General features: G+C 38.6%; 1 protein-coding gene across 1 annotated transcript in view; it reads right to left on the bottom strand.

Annotated features, from left to right (window-relative positions):
• The window catches only part of PAPPA2 (pappalysin 2), a 294,324-nt gene that overhangs the window by 251,269 nt on the left and 16,403 nt on the right, over positions 1-26,652 (bottom strand). The gene's annotated exons all lie outside the window — the stretch shown is intronic.

Raw genomic sequence — 26,652 nt, 5'->3', positions numbered from 1 at the left:
TCCTCACTACTTTGTCACAAATATTTCTCATGCTGACTCTGTATCCATGCCTTCTTCTCTTTCCACTTCCTTAGAATTCACAAGGGCCTTTGTAGTTTTTACAAAAGATAGCAATCTCCTACCCCCCTCAAAAGATCTTTTTTTTTTTTTTCTATTGAATATTGAAATGACGATTCCTATGGGGGAAATAAGGAGAAGACTGTAACATCCCAGACATGTTATTCCCTCTGATGCCTAAGGGCCAGGACACCCATCTGAAGTGAACAGCTGTTCCCCAAAGTAAGCAAAGGAGCATTGCCACATGGTCCTGGACTATAAAACCTAGTCAAACTATAAGAATGATTGTTCTTATAACCCATAATGCCTACCAAAGTACAGAAGTGGAACCTTCCCAGATAAATGAAGCTCCTTACCACATGCTGCCTTAGCATCTTATTCATTGCAGGTTCAGGACTATTAAGTACCATAAACAAAGCAGAGAATTCCTGTAGATAACTATATCACTAAGAATTTGGCAGCAGGAAGCAGTAGTCAGATGTAACAGATGAAAGAGGAAGCCTGAAGACAATTTGGAGGCCTTGAAAGTTCCCAGCAAAGCCATCTGCAGTTATGAGCCCACCACCTCCTCCCAGTACCTCTTCCAGTACATAGGCAGAGTCTATGTAGTTTACACACTCTTGTAATTTACGTAGAGGTAGTACATTCACACAGGAAATGCTTAGTATATACTGCTTTAAGAATGAATGCATGATAGAAAAGTTGACTGGCCTTTAGATAGACACAGGAGGCTAACATCAAGAGTCAGTCTTCCCCAGACACCGACTCACCCCCCAGGCAAAAATCTTACTTATTCCTCTGAACTCTGTAGACAAGTATCAAAAATAGCTATGCTTTCATAAAATGATAGACTGTCTTCTCTTCTGTCTCTAATAACTTGTGATTTAAAAAATAACATGTTCTTTTTTAACAAAGGCAACTCCTCCCCAATCTAGTAATTCTACCTTTTACTTACAAGTGATAACTAGGAATAATATAATGGTGATATTCTGGTTTTGTATTGAGAGACTCAATTCCTAGGCAGGTTGATAAGAAGTCCGGAGGTCCCTGAGGAGAGAGGGGTCTGGGGTTCTTGAGTAGGAGGAAAGGACAAACATTTTTTTTTTTCCTCTATATTCCTTAGTTTTAGTCACATAAAACTGTTTTTGTTTTTTTTTTCCCTTCTTCTTCTCCTTCTTTAAGGCTCGAACTGATGACTACACAACAAACAACTCAGTTTAAACTCTGTACTAGGGACTGTATAACAACAATGTATCCTGCTTGAGGACAGTTTCTCCTTCCTGAAAACCTTCTGACTAATCCTGATTATCTTAGAATGTATGTTATGGGAGTGGGTCTGGTAAGATCTTTCTATTGTTAAGTTCTAAGCCTGTTATCCTAAAATGTAAATTGTGGGAGTGGGTCTGGAAAAATTTTCACAAACTTGAGACATTTTTTTGATTTATTGTAATAATTAATTAAAAAGTATATAACTCCCTTGCTAACTCTAGCTAGGGGGGCATTCTCCGTCCCCCTTCTGATGTCTATGTCACTTTAATAAAACTCTGCTATAAAACTGTCCCTTTTCACTTTAATAAAACTCTGCTATACAAAACCTCTTGAGTGATCAAGACTGGTCCCTGATCCCAAAGTTAAATCTTCTTCTTCGGAAATCACGAATCCGACACCATTCACCATAATCTATCAGTATCGGGTTTTTCGTTGTATGCTTGTTTTCACAAGGAGGTCTGTATGGTAAAGGAGTATAAGAACTACTGCTTTACATATTCTTATGTGGGTGGATTTTCAAAAGAGCAGACATACCTAGTGAGATCAACAGTAAATTACCTGGGTGGATTTTCAAAAGAGCAGACATACCTAGTGAGATCAACAGTAAATTACCTGCTTCACAGTTTCTGCTTGTTTCACTCATTTTCAAAAATGCATTTAGCCTCAATCATGTCCATCTACTGACCTATGAACAAAAGTGCTGCAATGTTTAATGGTATCAGAACCATGGAGTTACTCTCAACTAGTAAATATCTGCTGGTCTTTAAGAGGAGAATTGAGGAGGAGACTATTTCATATTTGTTGCATATATACAGGTATATATTAGTTGGGGTATAAATTACTAGGCATATAAGTTACTAGATAATAAGCTTGTCATTTGCCAAAATCTTATAATTGTAATTCTGAACATTTTAATTTAGAATGTTAAAACTTGTCCTTAGAACTTATATTCTATATAGAATATAGATAACTTAGTTATCTCGTCATTTAATCACTAAGTTGTATCTGACTCTTTTGCAACCTGGTAGGACATACCCCCACCAGACTCCTCTGTCCAGGGGATTTCCCAGACAAGAACTCTGGAGTGGGTTGCCATTTCCTTCTCCAGGGGATCTTCCTGACCCAGAGATTGAACATCTCCTGCATTGGCAGGCGGATTCTTTACCACTGTGCCCCCTGGGAAGTCTATTTAACTCAAAGGAAGCTATTAAAATTATAGTGTGTCTAAAATTTTATCTCTAACTTCTTGACACACTACACAGAAGATGGAATTTTCTTATTAGATTAGTTTGATTAATCTAAAGTTTAGTAATTATATTATTAATAGAAAGGATTTATTGGCCAAGGGTATTAAAATAGTTCTAGTTGGGAGTTGTAGGAAGTATATAGAAGTATTACTTTTTAAATGATTATGAAAGTTTAATAAGATGTCCAAGCAGTATGTGTGAAACCTCACTAGGTACCTGGATAACTGCATTTTATTTGCTGTATTACCACTTTTCATACTTCATCTATAGGAGGAGGGTAAATAATTGGTGAAGCATTGCCCTGCACTCATTCCATGAAAAAAAGAAGCATATTTAACAAATAGAATTTTCTAATCCAATTACTGTGAACTGAACATGTGTACTCCCCACCACCCCCCAAATTCATTTATAGGAACCCTACTGTCTCATGCAATGATATCTGGAGACAGGGCCTTTGGGAGACTATTAGGTCATAAGGCTGGTACCCTCATGATGGGATTAGTGTCCTTTTAAGAAGGACAGAGCTAGCCCCTCTCTCTGCTCTCCATTATCTGAGGATATAAGAAGACAGACAAACATCTGCCAACCAAGAAGAGGATTCTCACTGGACACCAGATCTGCTGGTGCCTTCATCTTAGATTTCCTAGCCTCCAGAACAGTGAGAAATTAATTTCTTTTGTTTAAGACACCCTATCACCTAGAGGTGTAGGATGGAAGGAAGAAGGGAGGCTCAGAAGGGAGGGGGTATATATGTAATTATGACTGATTCAACTTGTTGTTTGGCAGGAACCAAGACAACATTGTAAAGCAGGTGCATGCATGCTAAATTGCTTCAGTCATGTCCGACTCTGTGTGACCCTATGGACTCTAGGCTGCCAGGCTCCTCTGTCCATGGGGACTCTCCAGGCAAGAATACTGGAGTAGGTAGCCATTCCCTCCTCCAGAGGATCTTCCTGACTCAGGGATCGAATCTGTGTCTCTTATGTCTCCTGCACTGGCAGGCAGGTTCTTCACTACTAGCACCACCTGGGAAGCCCTTGTAAAGCAATTATCCTCTGAATTAAAAGAAAAAAAGAAGACACCCAGTTTATGGTATATTTGTTATAGCAGCCTAAATGAAGACATCACTATCCTCAACACTACCTGGGGATCCAAATCACATGTGGTACTTCCACAAATACAGATTCTTGTGAAACCATGTTGAGAGTTGCTGATATTCTATATTTACAAAACAAGTCAAGATTTCACTGCTGCCCAGTAGGTAGAAATGCAGAAGCTGGGGGTCTTAGAATTTCCACCAGTGGAAAAGCATTAGAAAATTGCTATTAATAAATTAAGTCAGACATGAAAGTAGAAATAGCATCTGAAATTCTTTTAAACCATTTATTTAAGGAATAATATCAGGTGAAGTATTTTAGGTTTGTCTGAGGTCTCTATATAACCATAGTACATTCTTGCTCATTAATTCAGGAAACTAGTGGAATGAAAGGCAGTTAAAAGAAACAGGTGTCTGTTATGAAGTGTACTGATATAATGCTGTTAGAGAAGATGATTAACTGATTGTCTAGGCCTGGTAATTAATTAGGGCTTTTATTATCTATAATTCAACTCATATTTAAGACTGCTGAAATGGACATGAATGCCCCCTGTTCTCACTAAAAAATCTACTATTCCAAGAGAAGAAACTGTGGCACTGAAGAACAGTATGCTAACATCTCTCTGAGAATCTCTGCCAGCCACCCCAATCTCTTTCATGAGATCATGAGTGTGTCTTTCCGGGGATTTTCAAAATTTCCAAGGACAGAGTAGGTAAGTGTTTCTAGCCCCTGCATTTTCTATATTCTCATAGTCTGTAGGGGTGAAAATCTGTTCCTCCAGCCTGTATGATATTGAATGGAAAATTATCTGGTTCTCTTCTCCCTTGGGACTGAGTAAACCAGACTACAGTTAGACCAGAATTGCAGTCTGTGCTCAGAAAAACACAGATTTACCCCAACAGTGAACCTCTGGCCTGGACGTGCTCTGCTTTACCCGCTGCAGCTGGTGGGAAAAGGATCCTGCTTGGTCACTTGGGGCTGTCACCCCACGAAGCCTCAAAGGATTTGCATTTCATCTCACTATCTTGCTTCTTCTGGAAAAAGAAATTCCACTTGGAATTAGTCCTTTTGGCTCCTCAAACATTTACTGAGCATCTTATGCATGTCAGCCATATACATTCTTCTTAGTTTGGAAGTAAAGGTAGTCTTTGCCCTTCAGGAGTTATAGTCTCATGGGAGAATGAGCAACATAGGAGATAATTTTAATATAATATCAGAACTAAGATCAAGAAATACATAAAATCTTCTGATGAAATAAGATGAAAAGACAACCCTTAGAATGGGAGAATATAATTGCAAATGAAGCAACTGACAGAAGATTAATTTCCAGAATATACAAGCAGCTCATGCAGCTCAATATCAGAAAAATGAACAGCCCAATCAAAAATTGGGCAGAAGACCTAAGCAACAGATGGTCAACAAATATGAAAAGATGCTCAACATCACCCATGATTAGAGAAATGCGAATCAAAACTATAATGAGGTATCATCTCACACCGGTCAGAATGGCCATCATCAAAAAACCTACAAACAAAAACTGCTGGAGAGGGTGTAGAAAAAAGGGAATCTTCATGCACTGTTAGTGGGAATATAAACTGATAACAACCACAATGGTAAACAGTATGGAAGTTCCTTAAGAAACTAGGAATAAAAGTACCACAGGTGTTGAAAGTGTTAGTCACTCAGTCATGTCCAACTCTTTGCAACCCCATGGATTGTAGCTTGCCAGGCTCCTCTGTCTGTGGAATTCTCCAGGCAAGAATACTGGAGTGGGTAGCCATTCCATTCTCCAGGGGATCATCTCTACTCAGGGATTGAACCCAGGTCTCCCACACTGCAGGCAGATTCTTTATTGTCTGAGCCACCAGGGAAGCCATATGACCCAGCAATCCTACTTCTGGACATATACCCTGAAAGTGAAAGTAAAAAGTGAAATTGAAGTCGCTCAGTCCTGTCCAGCTCTTTGTGACCCCATGGACTGTAGCCTACCAGGATCCTCCATCCATGGAATTTTCCAGGCAAGAGTACTGGAGTGGGTTGCCGTTTCTTTCTCCAGGGGATCTTCCCAACTCAGGGATCAAATCTGGGTCTCCCACTTTGTAGGCAGACGCTTTACTGTCTGAGGCACCAGGGAAGTTTCCTGAGAAAACCATAATTCAAAAAGACATGTGTACCCTGATGCTCATTGCAGCGCTATTTACAATAGCCAGGACATGGAAGCAACCTAGATGTTCACTGACGGATGGATAAAGAAGATGTGGAGAGGGTGGAACAAACTGAGAGAGCAGCACTGACATATGTACATTGCCCTGTGTAAAACAGAAAGCTCGTGGGAAGGTGCTGTATCATACAGGGAGCTCAGTTCAGCGCTCCGTGATGACCTAGAGGGATGGGATGGGGGTGGGATGGGAAGGAGGCTCAAGCGGGCAGGGATATATGCATTTATAGAGCTGATTCATGTTGTTGTCTAGCAAAAAATAACAAAATTTTTAAAAATAAATAAATACATCAGTGAGTGAAAACAGAACCTTATTTCAACCCATAGTTCAGAGATGATTTCCTAAGGGAATGAGACTCAAACCTACTCTTGAAAAATGTGTAAGAATTGGCCAGGAGAAAGAATGACAGATCATTTCACACAGTGGCAGGATGGAGAGCACCAGAGGTGAAACAGGTCAAGGTCATTCTTGTAAACACAACAAGGGGCTTGGACTGTATAAGTTAGGGAACACATGGGGTCTTTCCTATTGCTGTCAACTGTCTCTGATATGCTAACAGCACACAGATAAACTCTAGCATGAAACACCACCTGGTTGACCTTGCCTTGCACACTAGCTCCAACTTAAATTAAGAAAATTTCCAAAGCCTGTGGATGGACAATTGCAGTACAAAGAATACGTGAACACAACAAGAGTTGGGTGTAGTTAATTCACCCATGCATTTGTTGAATAAGTATTTATGAAGCAACACTAGCTGTTAATGTCAGTACTCAGTCCTGGGGATGTCTATAGTCATCAAATGGTTACTTGACATCAAGAGGAGTTGGGTATAGGGAAGAATATAAACCTTAAATAAGTAGTTAAAATGAATAATGCTGACAGTTGGAAGTATAAATAGCTATGTGAACAGCAAGTGAAGAAAATTCTTCATTAAAACATGGATATAATATGGCAAAAATTCTCCCTAAAGTTACTAAATGTCAACTTTCCGGCACTGTCCTATTGTGTTAATAACTTAATTCCAGTCAGATCTGCCATGAAACTAAGGTTACCTTGATTACCAATCAGACTGTCTGGGAAGGTTAGGGAGACCCAAAACCAAAGAATTCCAAAAGATAAGTTCAGGCATTCCCAGATCAAACATCCTTCCAATTCACTAAGAAACATTCACTGTAAAATTCCATAGAACCTACATTTATATTGAGTATCCACTTTAGCTGAATCTTCTAAACTGTGATGTGGTGTTCTTTTGGTAAATATTTTTTTCCCTTCACTCCTTATCATGTAATGATATATATCACCCATTTATACAGGGTCTGGGCTTTCCAAAGCAATCTTGTACAAGTATCATTTAAATGGTAAAGCCTCCTGTGGGCTAGGCAGGATTGTTATCATCACCAGCCTTATTACATAGATGAGGACCCTGAGGTTCTGAGAAGTCAGGTTATCAGGCTGGGTGTAGAGTTTTCACTAGAAGCAAGGTGTCATAATTCAGAGCCCAGAACAGTTTTCAATGCTGGGGAAGACCATAGAGCTTGATGATTACAAGCATGAGTCATTCAGAAGCTTAGGTCTCCAGTCTGAATATGGAGTCTCAGTCTCCAGTTTATGCTATATGACCTCAGAAAAGTGACATCTTCTTGCTGAACCTAAATTTACTCATTTGCAAATTATATCTGTAAAATAAAAATCTGTCTGTCACTTCTCTTCAGCATTCTTCAACTACAAGTTGAGATCACACCCCTACTTCAAGACATTGTTGTGAGAATTAAATAATACATGTGAAAGATCTTGGCACAGTGCCTAACACATACAAAGTGATTAATAAACCACATCTGTGATAACTAAAAGGAGTTTGATGATGAACTATCAAAGGGAAGAACAAATTAGATATAAAATCAGTGTTATGCAGATATAGGTTTAACTGGCTCTCTGAAGAAAACCAGACAAATACTCATTTGTAACATTTGCTAGTTTCTATGATGTAAATATTTCCATAATGGCCAATCCTGATTTACTGATGTCACTGAACATGGAGTTGTGAAGAGATGTGTACAGTTGGCTCTGGGGAGCTGGGCTAAGCCAGTTCCACCACTAGAAAGACTCAAAAGGAAAGCAGATGCAAGCCACTATGTGTCCCCTTCACCCCATGACTATTAAAGTAGATGTAGCTGCTTTGTGGGCCATCTGATTTTTTATAATTAAAAAGGGGTAAGTGTGACTTTGAGACTTACTATAAAGCTACAATAATCAAGATACTGTGGTATTGGTGAAAGAGCAGACAAATAGATCAATAGAACAGAATAGAGAGCCCATAAGTAAAACCAATTTATCTTTGACCAGGAGCAAAATAAGTACAATGGAGCAAAGATAGTCTCTTCGACAAATGGTGCTGGAACAACCCGATATTCCCATGCAAAAACAAAAACAGAAAAAGAATCTAGAAACAGACCTTATATTCTTCACCAAAATTAACTCAAAGTGGGTCATTGACCTTATGTAAAATGTAAAACTGCAAAACTTGTAGAAGATAATATATGAAAGAAAACCTAACTGACCTTCAGTATGATGATGCCTTTTAAGATACAACACCAAAACATGATCCATAAAAGAAATAATTTATAACCTGAAGGCCATTAAAATTAAATACTATTTTTTCTTCTAAAGACATGATATCGTCTCACAGAGAACTAGAAGACAAGCTGGGAGAAAACACTTGCAAAAAGATATGTCTAACAAAGGATTGTTATCCAAAATATACAAAGAACCCTTGAAACTTAACCATAAGAAAGAAATGGTCTATTTTAAAAATGAGCCCAAGACTGTAATAGATACCTCACTAAATAAGGTACACAGATGGCAAAAAGGCATATGAAAAAATGTGCCAAGTCACATGTCATCAGGGAAATCCAAATTAAAACAACAATAAGAAACTACTAATGGTAAAGAATCTGCCTGCAATGCAGGAGACTCGGGTTCAATCCCCAGGTTGAGAAGATCCCCTGGAGAAGGGAATGGCTACCCACTCCAATATTCTTGTCAGGAAAATTCCATGGACAGAGGAGCCTGGCAGGCTAAGTCAATTGGGTTGCAAAGAGTAGGACATGACTGAGTGACTAACACTGTCACTTTCATACACCTAGCAGGATGGTCAAAATCCAGAACACTGACAACATCAAATACTTTTGAAGATGTTGGGCAACAGAAACTCATACATTGCTGGTGGAATACAAAATAATGTAGCCTCTTTGGAAAACGATTTGGCATTTTCTTAAGAAACTAAACATACTCTTACCATATGATCCAGCAATCATTCTCCTTGGTATTTACCCAGAAAAAAATTGAAATTCTATCCACACAAAAGCCTGTACATGGATATTTATAGCAACTTTGTTATAATTGCCAAATCTTGAAAGCAACCAAGACATCCTACGGTAATTGAATGGATACATTAACTATAGTTCATCCCGACAATGCAATATTATTCAGTGCTAAAAATAAATGAGCTACCAACCCATGAAAAGCATGAAGGGAATGTCAATGCATTTAATTAAGGGAAAGAAGCCAATCTAAAAGAGCTAAATACTATATGATACCAACTATATGGTATTCTAGAAAGGGCAAAACTATGAAGACAATTAAAAGATTAGTGTTTGCCGGGGTGAGGGGAAAGATATGAATAGGCAGAGCAAAGAGGATCTTTCAGAGAGTGAAAATAATCTGTGTGCTATTATAATAACAGATATACATCATTATACTTTTGTCCAAACCCACAGAATGTACAGAACCAAGATTAAACTCTAAACTATGGTCTTTGGGTGATTATGATGCATCAGTATAGATTCATCCTTGGAAATTGAAAAAAAAAAGATTATTTTAGTAAATGATGTTGATAATGGAGGAAGCGAGGCATGTGTATGGGCAAGGAATACATGGGAAATATATGTATCTTCCTTCCAATTTTATTGCATATCTAAAACTGCCATTTTTTAAAAGTGTAAGTATTTTTAAAAGACACTGGGTAGGGGGAGAGGTAAATAGCACGTCCACTCTGGGTTTTGAGCTTTAAAATTACCAGAGCACACAGCAACCAACTGCACCTGTAAAATAAAATCTGCCCATACCAGGGCTGCTCTTCATATCCTTCAACCATGAACTAGGATCACAGAAAAACCTGCACAGTGATCCTCAGCCCTGCTTCCTTAATTCTACCAAGTAGAAGCAAGACAGACTCTGATAAAAAACAAAAATTACCAATCTTCACATTTAGGAGATTTCTCAGTCTAGCAGAGAAAAGGCTTACAAAGCCAACACAGGCTAAGCCAACACTATATGTGGTGAAACTCTGAGCTTATGCAATATTGAGATTTTTTAACTTTGGATGTACATGTGATAGAAGCAAACACGTTATAACCGTTGTTTACTTATCAAAACCACATTCTTGGGAGGAACAGAGGGACCAGGTCATCAACATAATTTATAAAATCACTCAGCACCAAACTGAACTACGAAAGCACATGAGTTAGAAAAATCAGATCAAGTGACGTAACTCGAAAAATGATGGTGGTACTGAAGCCAAATATGTGGGTCATGTCGTCTTAAAACTTTAAGAATTATTCTTTAGTAGAGCAGCTGAATGAAATAATTTTAAAAAAAAGACTCTTCTATACACTGCCAGCAAAGGCTCACTTCAGATATAAGGACACACACAGCCTAAAAGTGAAGGGATGAAAAAAAGATATTCCATGCAAATGGAAACCAAAAGACAGTTGAAGCACATATACTGTTATCAAACAAAAGAGACTTTAAAACAAACACTGTAATAAGAGACAAAGAAGAGTATTTCATAATAATAAAGGGGTCAATTCAACAAGAGGATATTATATTTGTAAATACTTATGCAATCGACATAGGAGTGCCTAAATATGTAAAGAAAATAATAGTAGACCTAAAGGGAGAAATAGACAGTAATACAATAATAGTAGATGACTTAATACCCCACTTACATCAATGGATAGATCATCCAGACAGAAAATCAATGGTGAAACACTAGCTTTAAATGACACATTAAGCCAGATATACTTAATCATTATATATAAAACATCCCATTCAAATGCAGCAGAATATACCTTCTTAAGTGCTCATGAAACATTCTTCAGGGTGAATCATATAGCTATGAAATAAGTCTCAGTAAACTTAATACTGAAATCATATTAAGCCTCTTTTCTGACCACAGTGATATAAAACTAGGTATCAATTACAAGAAGAAAAAAAAATTTTTTTTCTTCACAAATATGTGGAGATTGAACAACATTCTACTGAATAATCATTGGGTAAACAAAGAAATCAAAGGAGAAATTTTTTAAATACCTTATGACAAATGAGAATGGAAATACAACACACCAAAATCTAAAACATGAAGCAAAAGAAATACTAAGAAAGATGTTCATAGTCATAAATGCCTCAAGAAACAAGAAAAATATCCCAAATAAACAACACACCCTGACACCTAAAGGAATTGTTTAACAAATTAAAAAAAATAATAAAGCAAGTCCAGAGTTAGTAAGAGGAACGAAATAACAAAGATCAAAATGGAAGTAAATTAAATAGAAGCTAAAAGACAATAGAAAATATCAATGAAACTAAGTGCAGTTTCTTTGAAAAGATAAACAAATATGACAAACCTTTATCTACACTCAGCAAAGAGAGAGAGAGAGAAGGCTCAATTAAAATCAGAAATGAAAAAATAAGGAGTTACAGCTGATACCACAGAAATACAAAGGGTGGTAAGAGACTATTATGAACAATTATACACCAACACATTGGACAACCTAGGAGAAATGGATAAACTCCCAAAAACAAATGATCTTCCAAGTAGAAGAAATTTCACGAAGAAATAGTAGTTTGGAGTAGACAAACTACTAGCAAGGATATTGAATCATAATCAAAAACTTCCCAACAAACAAAAGCCCAGGACCAGATGGCTTCTCTGACTAATTATACCACACATTAAAAAAAGATTTAATACAAATTTTCTCAAACTCTTCCACAAAATTGAAGAGGAGGAGATACTTCCAAACTCATTTAATAAAGCCAACATTACCATGATACCAAAAATAGACAAGAACACCACAAAAAAAGATTACAGGACAATACTCCTGATGTAAATAGAGGCAAAAATTCTCAACAAAATATTAGCAAAACAAATTTAACAATACTTTAAAAAAAAATCATACACCATTATCAAGTGGGATTTATTCCAGAGATGCAAGAATGGTTCAACATCTGCAAATCAATCAATGTGTTACACCACATTAACAAAATGGAGGCTGCAAATCACATGATCATCTCAACAGATGCAAAAAAGCACTTGACAAATTCGACCTCCATTTACAATAAAAACTTTCAGTAAAGTCAATATAGAAGGAATATACTTCAACACAATAAAGGTCATATATAAGAAGTCCATACTTTTCACCAATCATATTCAAGGGTGAAAGGCTAACAGCTTTTCCTCAAATATCAGAAACAAGACAAGGTTGTTCACTATTTCACTTTTATTTAACATAGTATTGGAAGTTCTAGCCAGAGTAGTTAGGAAGGAAAATGAAATAAGAGGCATCCAAACTGGAAAGGAAGAAGTAAAACTGTCACTATTTGTGAATGACATGATTTTATATACAGAAAAATCCTAAAGATTACACCAAAAAATTGTTAGGACTAGTAAATTCAGTAAAGTTGCAGGATACAATACCAATATGCAAAAGTCTCTTGTGCTTATACACACTATCAGAAAGTGAAATTAAGACAACAAAGCTTTTAGAATAGCATCAAGAAAAATAAAATACCTAGAAATAAATTTAGCCAAGGAGATGAGAGATTAATTGATGAAAGAAATTGAATAGGACACATATAAATGGCAATATAGTTCATGCTTATGGGTTGGAAGAATTAATATTGCTAAAATATATGTATTAGCCAAAGAAATCTACAGATTCAGTGTAACTCCTATCAAAATTCTGGGGCATTTTTCACAAAAATAGAACAAACAACTCTAAAATTTGTATGGTTTAGGAGTCCTAAGCCACAAAAGACTCCAAATAGCCAAAGTAGTCTTGAGAAAAAAGAAACTGGAGGCTTCATACTCCCTGATTTCAAACTAGTCTACAAAGCTATAGTAATCAAAAGAGAATTGCTATAAAAGTAGACATATGGATTAGTGGAACAGACTAGAGAGTCCAGAAATAAATCTGCTTGTATATGATCAATTCATTTATGACACAAGAATCAAAAACGCAATGGGAAAAGGACTGTCTCTTAAAAAAAAAATTACTGTTGATTTAGTCGGTAAGCTGTGTCTGATTCCTTTGCAGACCCCATGGATTGCAGCCTGCCAGGCTTTCTGTCCATAGGGTTTCCCAGGCAAGAACACTGGAGTGGGTTGCCATTTCCTTCTCCAGAGGATCTTTCTGACCCGGGGATCAAACCCATGTTTCCTGCATTGTCAGGCGTATTATTTATCACTGAGCCACAAGAGAAGTCTTCTCAAAAAATGCTCTTGGGAAATCTGGATAGCCACTTGTAAAGGATGAAACTGAACAATTATCTTACACACAAAAATTACCTCAAAATGGATTAAAGACTAGAATGTAAGACCTACAACCATAAAACTCCTAAAAGAAAAACAGAATATAAGCTCCTCAACCTTACTCTTGGCAATGATTTTTTGGATCTGACTCCAAAAGCAAAGGCAATACAAGCAAAAATAAATGGGACTATATCAAACAAACAAACAAAAACCTTCTGCACAGCAAAGGAAACCATCAATAAAATGAAAAGGCAACCTACCAAATAGTGAAAATACATGTAAATCTTATATGTGATAAGGGTCTAATATCCAAAATGTATAAAGAACTTGAACAATTCAATAGCAAAACAAAAGCCAAAAAAAATCTGGTTTCAAAAGTGGTAGAAGATGTGAACACACATATTTCCAATGAAGACATACTGATAACCAACTGGTACTTTAAAAAAATGTTCTACATCAATCATCTTCAGGGAAATGCAAACCAAAATTGCAATGAGATATCACCTCCCATCTGTCAGAATGGCTATTACAAGAAGACGAGAAATAACAAATGTTGGTGAGGATGTGGAGAAAAGGGAATCCTTCTGCACTATTAGGGTGCACAAAAATTGTTGTAGCCACTATGAAAAACAGTAGGGAGCTTCCTCAAAATATTGAAACTAGAACTAACATATGAACCAACAATTCTACTTCTGGGTGTTTATAAGAAGAAAATGAAAACAGTAATTTGGAAAGATATGTGTACCTCCATGCTCATTGCAGCATTATTTATAATAGCCAAGATACGTAAACAACCTAAGTGTTCATCAGTGGATGAATGGATAAAAAGATGTGGTAAAAATATACTCAATAGAATACTATTCATCCATAAAATAGAATGAAATCTTGCCATTTGTGACAACATAGATGGATCTTGAGGGTACTATGCTAAGTAAAATAAGTCAAAACTGTAATAAATCATAATGGAAAAGTTATATATATATATATATATATATATATATGTCTCTGAATCATTTTGCTATATACCAGAAACTAACATAACATTGTAAATCAATCACATTCTCATAAAAAAATTTTTTTAAGTCATACAGATAGAAACAAATACTGTATGATTTCACTTACACGTGGAATCTAAAAAACAAAACAAATCAACAAACAAAATAAAACTCATAGATACAGAGAACAGAGTTGTGGTCACCAAAAGAGTAGGAGATTGAGGGGGTAGGTATAATTGGTAAAGGGGTTCAAGACGTACAAACTTCCAGTAATAAAATAAGTAAGTCATGGGTATATAATGTAGAGGATAGTGACTATAGTCAATAATATTATAGTACATACTTGAAAGTTGCCAAAAATTAAATCTTACAAGTTCTCATCACTGTATATATATATGTGTGTGTGTGTGTGTGTGTGTGTATGTAAATTTTGTATGGTGATGGATGATAACTAGACATCGTGGTGATCATTTTGTAGTATATACAAATATCACAACATTACGTTATATACCTGAAACTAACGTTATATCAGTTATATCGCAATTTAAAAAAAATTCTTTCAGCTCTTGCTTGGAACTGGATTCCATTATTTTTTAATGTTTACTAAATTTAAAATTATTCAAATATTTCACCCTGTATTTAAGTTTTGAAAGGGAAGTAAATTGAGAGAGCATACCTTTTTCATTTTATTCCTGCTCTCAACTCCAAAATTTGTATTTAGAGACTATGGTTACTTTAACAGAGATGCATATACACTCATGTGGGTCTTCAGGAAAAATTTGCATTCAGTTCTCTAGTATTATTAATTGCCAGAATTTAGAGTTAATAGAATCAATTACTCTCCCTGGTGATAAAAAATTCTAATAGTAGTGAACATCAAAGCCAGAGAGATACAGACAACTGTTTAACGTGGAAATTTTTAAATGTAACTCTGGTAGAGGAGTAAGCCTGCTTCTTTCCATCCTGGGATTCCTTCTCTGAACTCAGGAGATCTGCTCATGCCAAGAAGAAATAAAAAGACACACTATCTTTTATTAAATATCTATTATACTCCAGACACTGGACATGTGCCAGCCCTTTTAAACTCTACTACAAATGTATGAACTAAATTTTATTATCTTCACTTAGAAACCAAAAAACTGAAGATCATGGAAGTTAAGAAAGTGTTCCGCAGTCTTACATCTAGGAAGAACCAGAGACAGGGATCAAAACCAGATCTCTTTGACCCAAAAGCCCATGCTGTTTTCACTGCACTAAAACATTTCAAATACTAAAAAAAATAAAAATAAAAAAATTAGTGGTTAGTTGCTCTTTTGGAACATGGAGAGCAAAAAAACTGGTGGGTATAACATTAACAAATTTTCAGACCATTTCTTTAAAACTTTCTGGCATCTGATTCTCAAAAAACAAAAAACAAATGTATAGTCTGACATTTATACCTGGAAATACTTTGGAGGTGAGAACAGACTGGTTAGCATAGCAGTTAATATCTCCAGGTTGGCCAATATCTAAACTGACAGGCTGCCTTGCTGACATTTGATAAAACATCTGGGTGGCCCTTCAGGGTTTTCTGTGACACATGACACTCAGTAATCGATTCTAGAGGACCCTGAGAGAAAAGGGGAGCTTTGTATCCCAAAACCAGGACAGTGACTAAAGGCTGGAGAAAGTGGGAAGGGAGCTAATATGAACACTCAACTGAAAACTCTCCTTCAAACCTGTGGCTTCCATCTGCATTTCCTCCTTTTTCTTGGTTTCCCCACTAGGTTTGTAACTGGTGGAGGAAGAGAACACATCAGAGATGGGAAGCAAGATGGTCCAGGTCAGAGTTGCTCTCAATGCAATCATACTGTTCTGACTGTTCACCTACTTTTCCATCAGAAATCTCGCCCTGCTCCCCTACTAGAAGCTTCTGTCAGGTGGTTTTGCCACAATAGATGCCCCTGAACAAAAGACCAGATAGAGGGAGTTACACTCCAACAGTCCTCTTGGCATCATAATGAGGAAGAATGTATCCACCCCAGGACTTATAAAAGTCAATATGAAGTGAGAACAAAATGAATCTTCTCAGAACTGTCAGGAAACAACCTGTCCTTGGCATTCTGATTTTATGATAATAACAAAAGGGGGAAAGGAGCAGTTCATACTCTTTTCTTCCTCAAAGCAGAAAAGTGTCTGCGTTTCAAGAACATTATGTGAACTTCAGTTTCAGAGTGTTGAAATAAAGGCAAAGCCAAAAAAATGTCCCTGTCTGAGAGGCTATGTAGGTGCACTGAGACTGAGAATGCTGAGAAAGATGCACTGAGACTTCATTCTTGTACACTCCCCAATTAAAAACCCTGCTCTCCAGTCAACATGCCACTTTCCTAAAACCAAAATCAAATAGTCTCACCTCCCTTAATAATGCTAGAGAGCTTCCTTTGTCTGAAGTGGGTCCCATCTATGGATGTGCTCTTCAAAATTAACCTAAACTAGACTTTGTACATGAATCCTTGCTTGGCCACACTTTAATCAAAGCAGTTTTCTGCTGCAGCTTGCTCACCCTCATAGTGCTGCAGCTATTACATTTTCCTTATTCAACCAAGCAATTTGAACATTCCTTGAGAAGAAGATCCTGTCTTAGACACCTGTGAATTTGCAAAGGGTCAAGGGAGGAACAAGTTTTAGTTCCTACCTTCTACCTGCTCTGAAAGTCAAACTAACTCATTAGAATCTTGACTTGGGGAAGGAAGATACCCCACCATGCTTGGGGATGGGGAGCAATGGTTGGGTAGGGGGTAGGGCTGCCCACTCACCCTGCGATTGAATCTGACCTAGAGGAATGATGCAAGGGGAACCAACTGTTCCTTCCACTGTGCAGCTTTAGGTACTCAGACTTTTTCATGATGTTAGATATGCTTTCCCTAGCCATTACACAATAGGCTGCTATCTTCCGAGTCCTACAAAGTTGGATTACAGCACATGTGGCAAAAGCTATGAGAAGATTTTCTTGGGCAAAGCCCTTCTCTGTTATATATCTATGACAGAGTCTCATAGAGGAGATATTTAACTAGAGGTCAAGGTGGAAGAAGAAAAAGTCCAGGTAAAAATGCTGTCCTTGGCACAGAAATGGTTGCAGAATCTCAGTTCCAGTAACTACCACAGCCGAGTTCTCCTCTGTACTTCTGGGAGGGTTAAAGTCAGGAGTGAGAGTTCTACTTCTCTTGGAAAGCCCATTGGCTTCCAGGAAGATGAGGTTCAATAAGAGAAAGAAGTCACGCACAGCGTCATCAGTTCTGGTAACTGAAAAAACACGCTGTGTGGTGCAAGTTTGTTTTCAGGAGGAAAATGAGCAAAAAATAGGGCCAGGTTAGGTCATGATTATAAATCAACCTGATACAAGGCAAGGTTCTTTCTCAGGAAGTTATGCCTATGGCCTCTCTGCACGTCTATCTGCTGCCTTCTGCAGAACTACTTACCCAACACCCTACCCCCCTCCCCCTCCCGCCCACTCTCGCTCCAGGGAGAGCATGCAGGGAACAACAAGGAACAAAGGGGAGGAGGAGATAGGCCATCCATCAAAAGGCGTGCAACCTGGCAGAGAGCAGGATTGTGTCAGCAGGAGAAAGTGAAAAAAAGCCCAGGGAGGTGTTTTTCAGCTATTCTAGATGACTTTCCTTTAAGACAGGATTAGGCTCACTTTTTAACTATGAGTTCAAGCTTTTACAGAGTGGGGGAAGAAAACCTCCTGAGAATATTTCACTAGCATCTTCCCAGAAAAAAATTTTAAACCTCTTTACAGTCCACTCTTCATTTTAATCATGCCTTATGATGACAGCAACTAGAATGAGAATGTCCCAGGCTTTCTACAGGCCATACAAGCATAGGGTGAGAATGAATGAGGCAGATTGGCAGGGAGAGGAGAGCAGAGAAACACAGAATGATGAGATGAAGGACAAAAATCCAAAGGCATGCACAACCTCAGAAGAGGTGACCCGTACATAGCATCCATGGAATGCAGTTAGCAAGTTGCCTGACACAAAGCGTCACGCAGTTCAGTTCAGTTGCTCAGTCATGTCCAGTTCTTTGCAACCCCAAGGACTGTAGCACGCCAGGCCTCCCTGTCCATCACCAACTTCTGGAGTTTACCCAAACTCATGTCCATTCAGTTGGTGATGCCATCCAACCATCTCATCCTTTGTTGTTCCCTTCTCCTCCTGCCTTCAGTCAAAGCATCACTAAGTGTTAGCTAATCTATTATTATTGTCATGGATGATGGTGACAGTGGACATGAGGAATTAAATGAAAAGCACCACTACTTTCTCCCTTTAAAAGAGGTACTATTTTCTACTTGCTGAACCAGGCTGAAAGTTCACAAAGACCTTCAGCAAGGCCAGCTCTGGACCAGAGCTGCTCAGATCTTAGTGTGTGTATGAAGAACATCCAAAGTTAATATTATCAGCAAAATTAATATTAAGAAGGAAAGAATAAATTGCTTTTCAGAAAAGCAAATGATAAAAGAGTTCATCACCACTAAACCAGGCTTACAAGAAAAGTTGAAAGGACTTCTTCAAGCTGAAAAGAAATGATGCTAATTAATAACAAGAACACATATGAAAGAATAAATCTCACTGGGAAGGTAAATATATAGTGAAGGCAGTGGGTTAATCTAAAGGCAAAAGGATATGACACTGAAAGATGAATGCCTCAGGTCCGTAGGTGCCCAATATGCTACTGGAGAAGAGTGGAGAAATAGCTACAGAAAGAATGAAGAGATGGAGCCAAAGCAAAAACAGCTCCCAGCTGTGGATGTGACTGGTGATGGAAGTAAAGTTCGATGCTACAAAGAACAGTATTGCATAGGAACCTGGGATGTTAGGACCATGAATCAAGGCAAATTGGAAGTGGTCAAACAGGAGATGGCAACAGTGAACCTCGACATTTTAGGAATCAGCGATCTAAAATGGACTGGAGTGGGCGAATTTAATTCAGATGACCATTATACCCATTACTGTGGGCAAGAACCCCTTAGAAGAAATGGAGTAGCCCTCATAGTCAACAAAAGAGTCTGAAATGCAGTATTTAGGAGCAGTCTCAAAAACAGCAGAATGATCTTTGTTCATTTCCAAGGCAAATAATTCAATATCACAGTAATCCAAATCTATGCACCAACCACAAGTGCCAGAGAAGCTGAAGTTGAACAGTTCTGTGATGACCTACAAGACCTAGAACTAACACCAGAAAAAGATTCCTTTTCATCATAGGGGACTGGAATGCAAAAGTAGGAAGTCAAGAGATACCTGGTGTAACAGGCAGGTTTGATCTTGGAGTACAAAATGAAGCAGGGCAAAACTAAAAGAGCTTTGCCATTAGAAAGCACTGGTCATAGCAAACACCCTCTTCCAACAACACAAGAGATGACTCTACACATGGACATCACCAGATGATCAATACTTAAATCAGATTGATTATATTCTTTGCAGTTGAAAATGGAGAAGCTCTATACAGTCAGCAAAAACAAGACTGGGAGCTGACTGTGGCTCAGATCATGAACTCCTTATTGCCAAATTCAGACTTAAATTGAATAAAATAGGGAAAACTGCTAGACCATTCAGGCATGACCTAAATCAAATCCCTTATAACTATACAGTGAAAGTGAAAAACAGGTTCAAGGGATTATATCTGATAGAGTGTCTGAAGAACTATAGACGGAGATTCATGACATTTTACAGGAGGTAGTGATCAAAACCATTCCCAAGAAAAAGAAATGCAAAGAGGCAAAATGGTTGTCTGAGGAGGCCTTACAAATAGCTGAGGAAAGAAGAGTCACAAAACGCAAAGGAGAAAAGGAAAGATATAACCATCTGAATGCAGAGTTCCAAAGAATAGCAAGGAGAGATAAGAAAGCCTTGCTAAGTGATCAATGCAAAGAAATAGAGGAAAACAATAGAATGGGAAAGACTAGAGATCTCTTCAAGAAAATTAGAGACACCAGGGAACATTTCATGAAAAGATGGGCACAATAAAGGATAGAAATGGTATGGACCTAACAGAAGCAGAAGATACTAACAAAAACTGGCAAGAATACACAGAAGAAATATACAAAAAAATCTTCATGACCCAGATAACCACGATGGCATGATCACTCACCTAGAGCCAGACATCCTGGAGTGGGAAGTCAAGTGGGCCTTAGGAAGCATCACTACAAACAAAGCTAGTGGAGGTGAGGGAATTCCAGCTGAGCTATTTCAAATCCTAAAAGATGATGCTGTCAAAGTGCTGCACACAATATGCCAGCAAATTTGGAAAACTCAGCACTTGCCACAGGACTGCAAAAGGTCAGTTTTCATTCTAATCCCAAAGAAAGGCAATGCCAAAGAATGTTCGAACTACTGCACAGTTGCACTCATCTCACATGCTAGCAAAGTAATGCTCAAAATTCTCCAAGCTAGCCTTCAATAGTATGTGAACCATGAACTTCTAGATGTTCAAGCTGGATTTGGAAAAGGCAGAGGAACCAAAGCTCGAATTGCCAACATCCATTGGATCATAGAAAAAGCAAGACAGTTCCAGAAAATCAACTACTTCTGCTTCATTGACTACACTTAAATCTTCAACTGTGTAAATACAGTGTGTAGAAAATTCTTCAAGAGATGGGAATAACAGACCACCTCACCTGCCTCCTGAGAAACCTGTATGCAAGTCAAGAAGCAGCAGTTAGGATCAGACATGGAACAATGGACTGTTTCAAAATTGGGCCACCTGATGCAAAGAACTGACTCATTTGAAAAGACCCTGATGCTGGGAAAGATTGAAGGTGGGAGGAGAAGGGGACGACAGAGGATGAGACGGTTGGATGGCATCACCGACTCAATGGACATGAGTTTGAGTAAACTCTGGGAGTTGGTGATGGATAGGGAGGCCTGGCCTGCTGCAGTCCATGGGTTCGCAAAGAGTCAGACACAACTGAGAGACTGAACTGAACATCAAGGCTGTATATTGTCACCCTGCTTATTTAACTGATATGCAGGGTACATCATGCGAAATGCTGGACTGAATGCAGCACAAGCTGAAATCAAGATTTCTGGGAGAAATATAAATAATCTCAGATATGCAGATGATACTGCCCTTATGGCAGAAAGCGAAGAGGGACTAAAGAGCCTCTTGATGAAAGAGGAGAGTGAAAAAGCTGACTTAAAACTCAGCATTCAAGAAAATGAAAATCAGGACATTCAGTCCCATTGTTTCATAGCAAATAGATGGGGAAAAATTGGAAACAGTGACATATTTTATTTTCTTGGGTTCCAAAATCACTGCAGATGGTGACTGTAGCCATGAATTAAAAGATGATTGCTCCTTGGAAGAAAAGCTATGACCAATCTAGACAGTGTATTAAAAAGCAGAGACATCACTTTACTGACAAAGGTCCATCTAGTTAAACCTATAGTTTGTCCAGTAGTTGTGTATGGATTTGAGAGTTGGACCACAAAGAAAGCTGAGCACCGAAGAATTGATGCTTTTGAATTATGGTGTTGGAGAAGACTCTTGAGAGTCCCTTGGACTGCAAGGAGATCCAACCAGTCCATCCTGAAGGAGATCAGTCCTGAATATTCATTGGAAGGACTGATGCTGAAGCTGAAACTCCAATACTTTGGCTACCTGTTGCAAAGAACTGACTCATTGGATAAGATCCTGATGCTGGGAAAGATTGAAGGCAGGAGGAGAAGGGGATGATGGAGGATGATGGCATCACCGACTTGATGGACATGAGTTTGAGCAAGCTCCTGGTGTTCATGATGGACAGGGAAACCTGACATGCTGCGGTCCATAGGTTCACAAAGAGTTGGACATGACTGAGTAACTAAACTCAACTGAAGTTAATAGAGCAGATTGTGGAGTGAGATCCACCAGGCCAACCAAACTTAATAACTCTACAGTCTTGAGCAATCCTCTCCCATTTTCATCATCTATGAAATGAAGATAACAGTGATACCCAATTTACAGGGTTTGAGGGAGGACTAAATTAATTCATACATGAAAAATAGTGAAAACAGTGCTTAACACACAATTAGCACTCAATATTATTATCCATTGCTTTGTTAAATACTATTTTCTTATTTATTTATTTACTTGACTGTGCTAGGTCTTAGCTGGGTCATGCAGGGTCTTTGATCTTTAATGTGGCCTGCAGGATCTTTTAGTTGTGGCATGTACAATATAGTTCCCTGACCAGGGATCAAACCAAGGCCCCCTGCATTGAGAGCAAGGTGCCTTAGATCCTGGACCATCAGGGGAGTCCCTCATAGTTAATATTATCATTTTAACATATAGAGGGCTTATGTCTTCAACTATATTATAAACTCCTTAAGAGAGGGTAGTCCTGTCATACACTCTGTGCTCAGTAAAGTCCTGTTGAATAAATAAATTAGTAGGTGAATGAATGGATTAAAAAGCAAATTGAACTATGTTCTTCCTCTAAGTGTTTAATCAGACGAGATCAGGTGTGTTCAGACCTGTAAGTATCTTACGTTAAAAGAATTTCACACCCCCCGCCCCAAACTTTGTAATAACTCGGATTTTGAGAAGACCACAGAAGCAAAGGCAGGAAAGACTTGGAAACTAAGGAAAGTTTCTGGACCACAATCCACTCTTCTCTGGATTGGCAAGATTTTTTCCTACAAACACTGCCTTCTCCGTCTTCCACAAGGAATAATGTGAGCATAAAAGAGATGATATATACAAACCAGAAGAAGCAAATAACTAGAACAGATAATATCTGAAAGCTCAAAAATGATCATAGTTAAATCAAGTTTTAACTATATCAAATTCTTCTAGGAGACTAGCTTACAGTCAATATTTATCAAATAAAGATGTATTGAGGGGGGCTGAGGAAAAGGAATTTGAGGTGGAAGATAAGGGTAATCATCCCTTCTAGTTATTTTTGAGTGAATTTCAGACATATTAGTCACTTTCCAAATCAATAAGATGTAAAGATTACCTGTGCCTACTTCCAAGTAGAAAAATTCACTTCACAGTTTGTAAGACTAAATCGTGCCTCTGTTTGTTCACTCATTCATTCATCTTCTTATCACATATTTATTGGATGAGTTTCATTTGCTATCGCTGCACTAGGTGCAATGAACAAAACACAGCCCTGACCTCCAGTAGCCCAGGGGCAGAGCTCACCTAAAAAAGAAATATGGCAGTAGGGCCATGTCTGTCTAACCGTTCCCAGCACAGTGCCCGGCACACAGTAGGAACTAAAGCTCTAGGAATAGAGTATCACTTACACTGTTCCTGGAAACCCCAATCCTCAGGAAAGGTTGAAAAAGCTAATGACATTATCAAAAGACATCTGCGCAAGTTAACTCAAGAGACGCGGGACAATTGGATTAAAGTCCTACCCATAGCTTTAATGAGGGCTCGAACTGCCCCCCGAGAGGAGGGACTGTCCCCTTTGAATGTATTTATGGAAGGCCTTTCTTACACACCGACATTGTTATAGACCCTGAAGCCTTGGAATTAACTAATTATGTAACTCAGCTCTCAGCTTTTCAACAGGCATTAACAGAACTCCGGGAGACAAATCCTGACCCAGCCTCTGAGTCAAGCAATCCTCTATTTGAGCCAGGAACCGAGGTCCTTATAAAAACACTGGGGTCTGGGGGCCCATCCCTCGAGCCCCTCTGGGAAGGCCCTTACCAGGTTATTCTTTCTTCTCCCACAGCTGTCAATGTGCCAGGAATGGATCCATGGGTACATCACACTCGAGTTAAGAGGTGGTACCCTGACCGGAACTAAGTGATGTCATTTTATGTCTTTACTTTCTATACTCTGACTTTGTACTTTTCAGATGGGCCTGATAATCTACGTGAGCCTACTTATGCTGACTCCAAAAATCCTGAGTCTGCCATTTGATCCTCAAGACAATGCCTTCTTGTCCTGGGCTCACTCCTACACTGCATTCCACAATCGGTCTAACTGCTGGGTCTGTGGACCACTCTCTTCTTCATCTGTGGAAGGCTTCCCATGGTGGACATCTCCACTTCAAGGAAAGGACTCTCTCCAAGTCTGCAAATACCTTCAACAATCGCATGTGATGCCTCTTTTTAAACTGATGACATCTAACAACCCTAAAATGGACTGATGTAACTATGGACATAACGTGACTTTTAATTTTGATTATACATTGTCTCAGTTTAATGACTATTTTGCTACACGTAAGACAAGTAGGTCTAGATCTGATAGTTTTTTATCTGATGTTTATCAAATATGGGATGAGGTTATATGGCTAACTCCCGAAAAAGGACGTCTAATATCTACTGCCCCTATATGCTGGGAACAAACCGAGCCATCCCCAAAAGTTAGCCAACAACTTAATTATAGTGATTGGAAACACTTGGGATTTTTGCCTCAGGAAATGTGCAATGAAATCATTCCCGTGTTTTCCAACCCCAATTCAGGTCCTCCCTTTGTCTGGCCAGGCACTGATTGGGACTGGATATCTCAGTCATGCTGGCTTGCTCCAAACGGGACTTACTGGATATGTGGCTCTTACCTATGGGTTGGCTTCCCCCTGGCTGGATAGGGAGATGCACCCTGGGTCTAGCCTTTATTCACAGCTTTATATTCTCAGAGCTTCCAGAGAAGCCTGCTAATTTACCTCACCTTAAAACTCAGTGGGCAAAGTCTGTATTTCACTGGTATGATTATTTGGCTGCAGTGTTTGTCCCCTCTTTGGGAACTACAGATGTTATGCTACGAGTGGATGCTTTGACTAATTTTACTCAACAGGCATTACAAGATTCTCAAAAAGCTATTTCAGCCCTTAATGCTGAACAAGCACAAATTAGAAAGGTGGTTTTACAAAACAGATTAGCTTTAGATATTCTGACAGCTGCACAAGGAGGAACTTGTGCCATTATTCATACCCAATGCTGTGCTTATATACCTGATATGAGCACTAATGTTACTCATTTTACAAAACACATGACCAAGATGACTGGGGCTATGGATACTCCTGAAGCCTCAATTGCCTCACTTTGGGAGACGTTAACTAGTTTCCCATGGTGGAAGACTATCTTAATTACAATAATTCTGATTGTTTTATTTTTGCTGTTTGCTCCCTGCATCTGTAACTGTGTAATTGGATTTGTTTCTAGTCGCATGAAGGCTTTTAAGTTACAAATGGTTGTCCAAGCTCCTATGAGTGCCACAGCCTCCTCCAACAACTATTACTTGGGGCCCCTGGATCAGAGACCCTCAATATGAGGGTTAGGAGAATGTGTTGCCTCAAAAATTTAGGGACAATGCCTCTAAACAGCAGGAAGTAGTTATGGAATGAAAACAACACCCCTTTCCCTTGGCAAAATAATTCTCCTAAGAGAAAAGGGGGGAATGAAAGAGTCATGTCCTAGGCAGGTTGATAAGAAGTCTAGGGGTCCCCCAGGAGAGAGAGGTCTGAAATATTCAAGGAGGAAGAAAGGACAAACTTTTTACTTTTTTTCCTCTACATTCCTTAGGATTATATAACAATAATGTATCCTGCCTGAAGACAGTCTTTGGATTAAACCTTCTGGCCAACTCTGTTATCTTAAAATGTAAATTATGGGAGTAGGTCTGGTGAGGTCTTTACAACCTCCAGACATTCTTTGGATTCATTGGAGAGTATATAACTCCATTGCTAACACTAGCAAGGGGGTACTCTTTCTACCCCCTTCTGATGTTTATGTCAGAAGCTTTCTCTATCTCCTTTATACTTTAATAAAACTTTATTGCACAAAAGCTCTGAGCAATCCATCCTCGTCTCTGGCCCCGGATTGAATTCTTCTCCTCCAGAGGCCAAGAACCCCAGCATCTTTGCGTGATTCAGAAACAACCTTTCATCTTGGCAAAGAGTATCTGTTTAATGATTAAAACATAAGATGGAGATTACAGTAAGTTGACCTAAGTGTTTTGATAAGGCTTAGTACAGGATATCAGGGGCTTCCCAGGTGACTCAATAGTAAAGAATCCACCTGCAATGTAGGAGACATGGGTTCAGTCCCTGGATCAGGAAGATCCCCTGGAGAAGGAGATGACAACCCACTTCAGGATTCTCTCCTGGAGAATCCTACAGACAGAGGAACCTGACAGGGTCCATGGGGTCTCAAAAGAGTCAGACATGACTTAACAATTAAACAAAAATAACAACAACAGGAT

The sequence above is a fragment of the Cervus elaphus genome, chromosome 14 (genome assembly GCF_910594005.1).
Source record: "Cervus elaphus chromosome 14, mCerEla1.1, whole genome shotgun sequence".
Taxonomy (NCBI): domain Eukaryota; kingdom Metazoa; phylum Chordata; class Mammalia; order Artiodactyla; family Cervidae; genus Cervus; species Cervus elaphus.
Note: the sequence above shows the minus strand (reverse complement) of the source record. Positions and strands in the feature narration are given on the sequence as shown.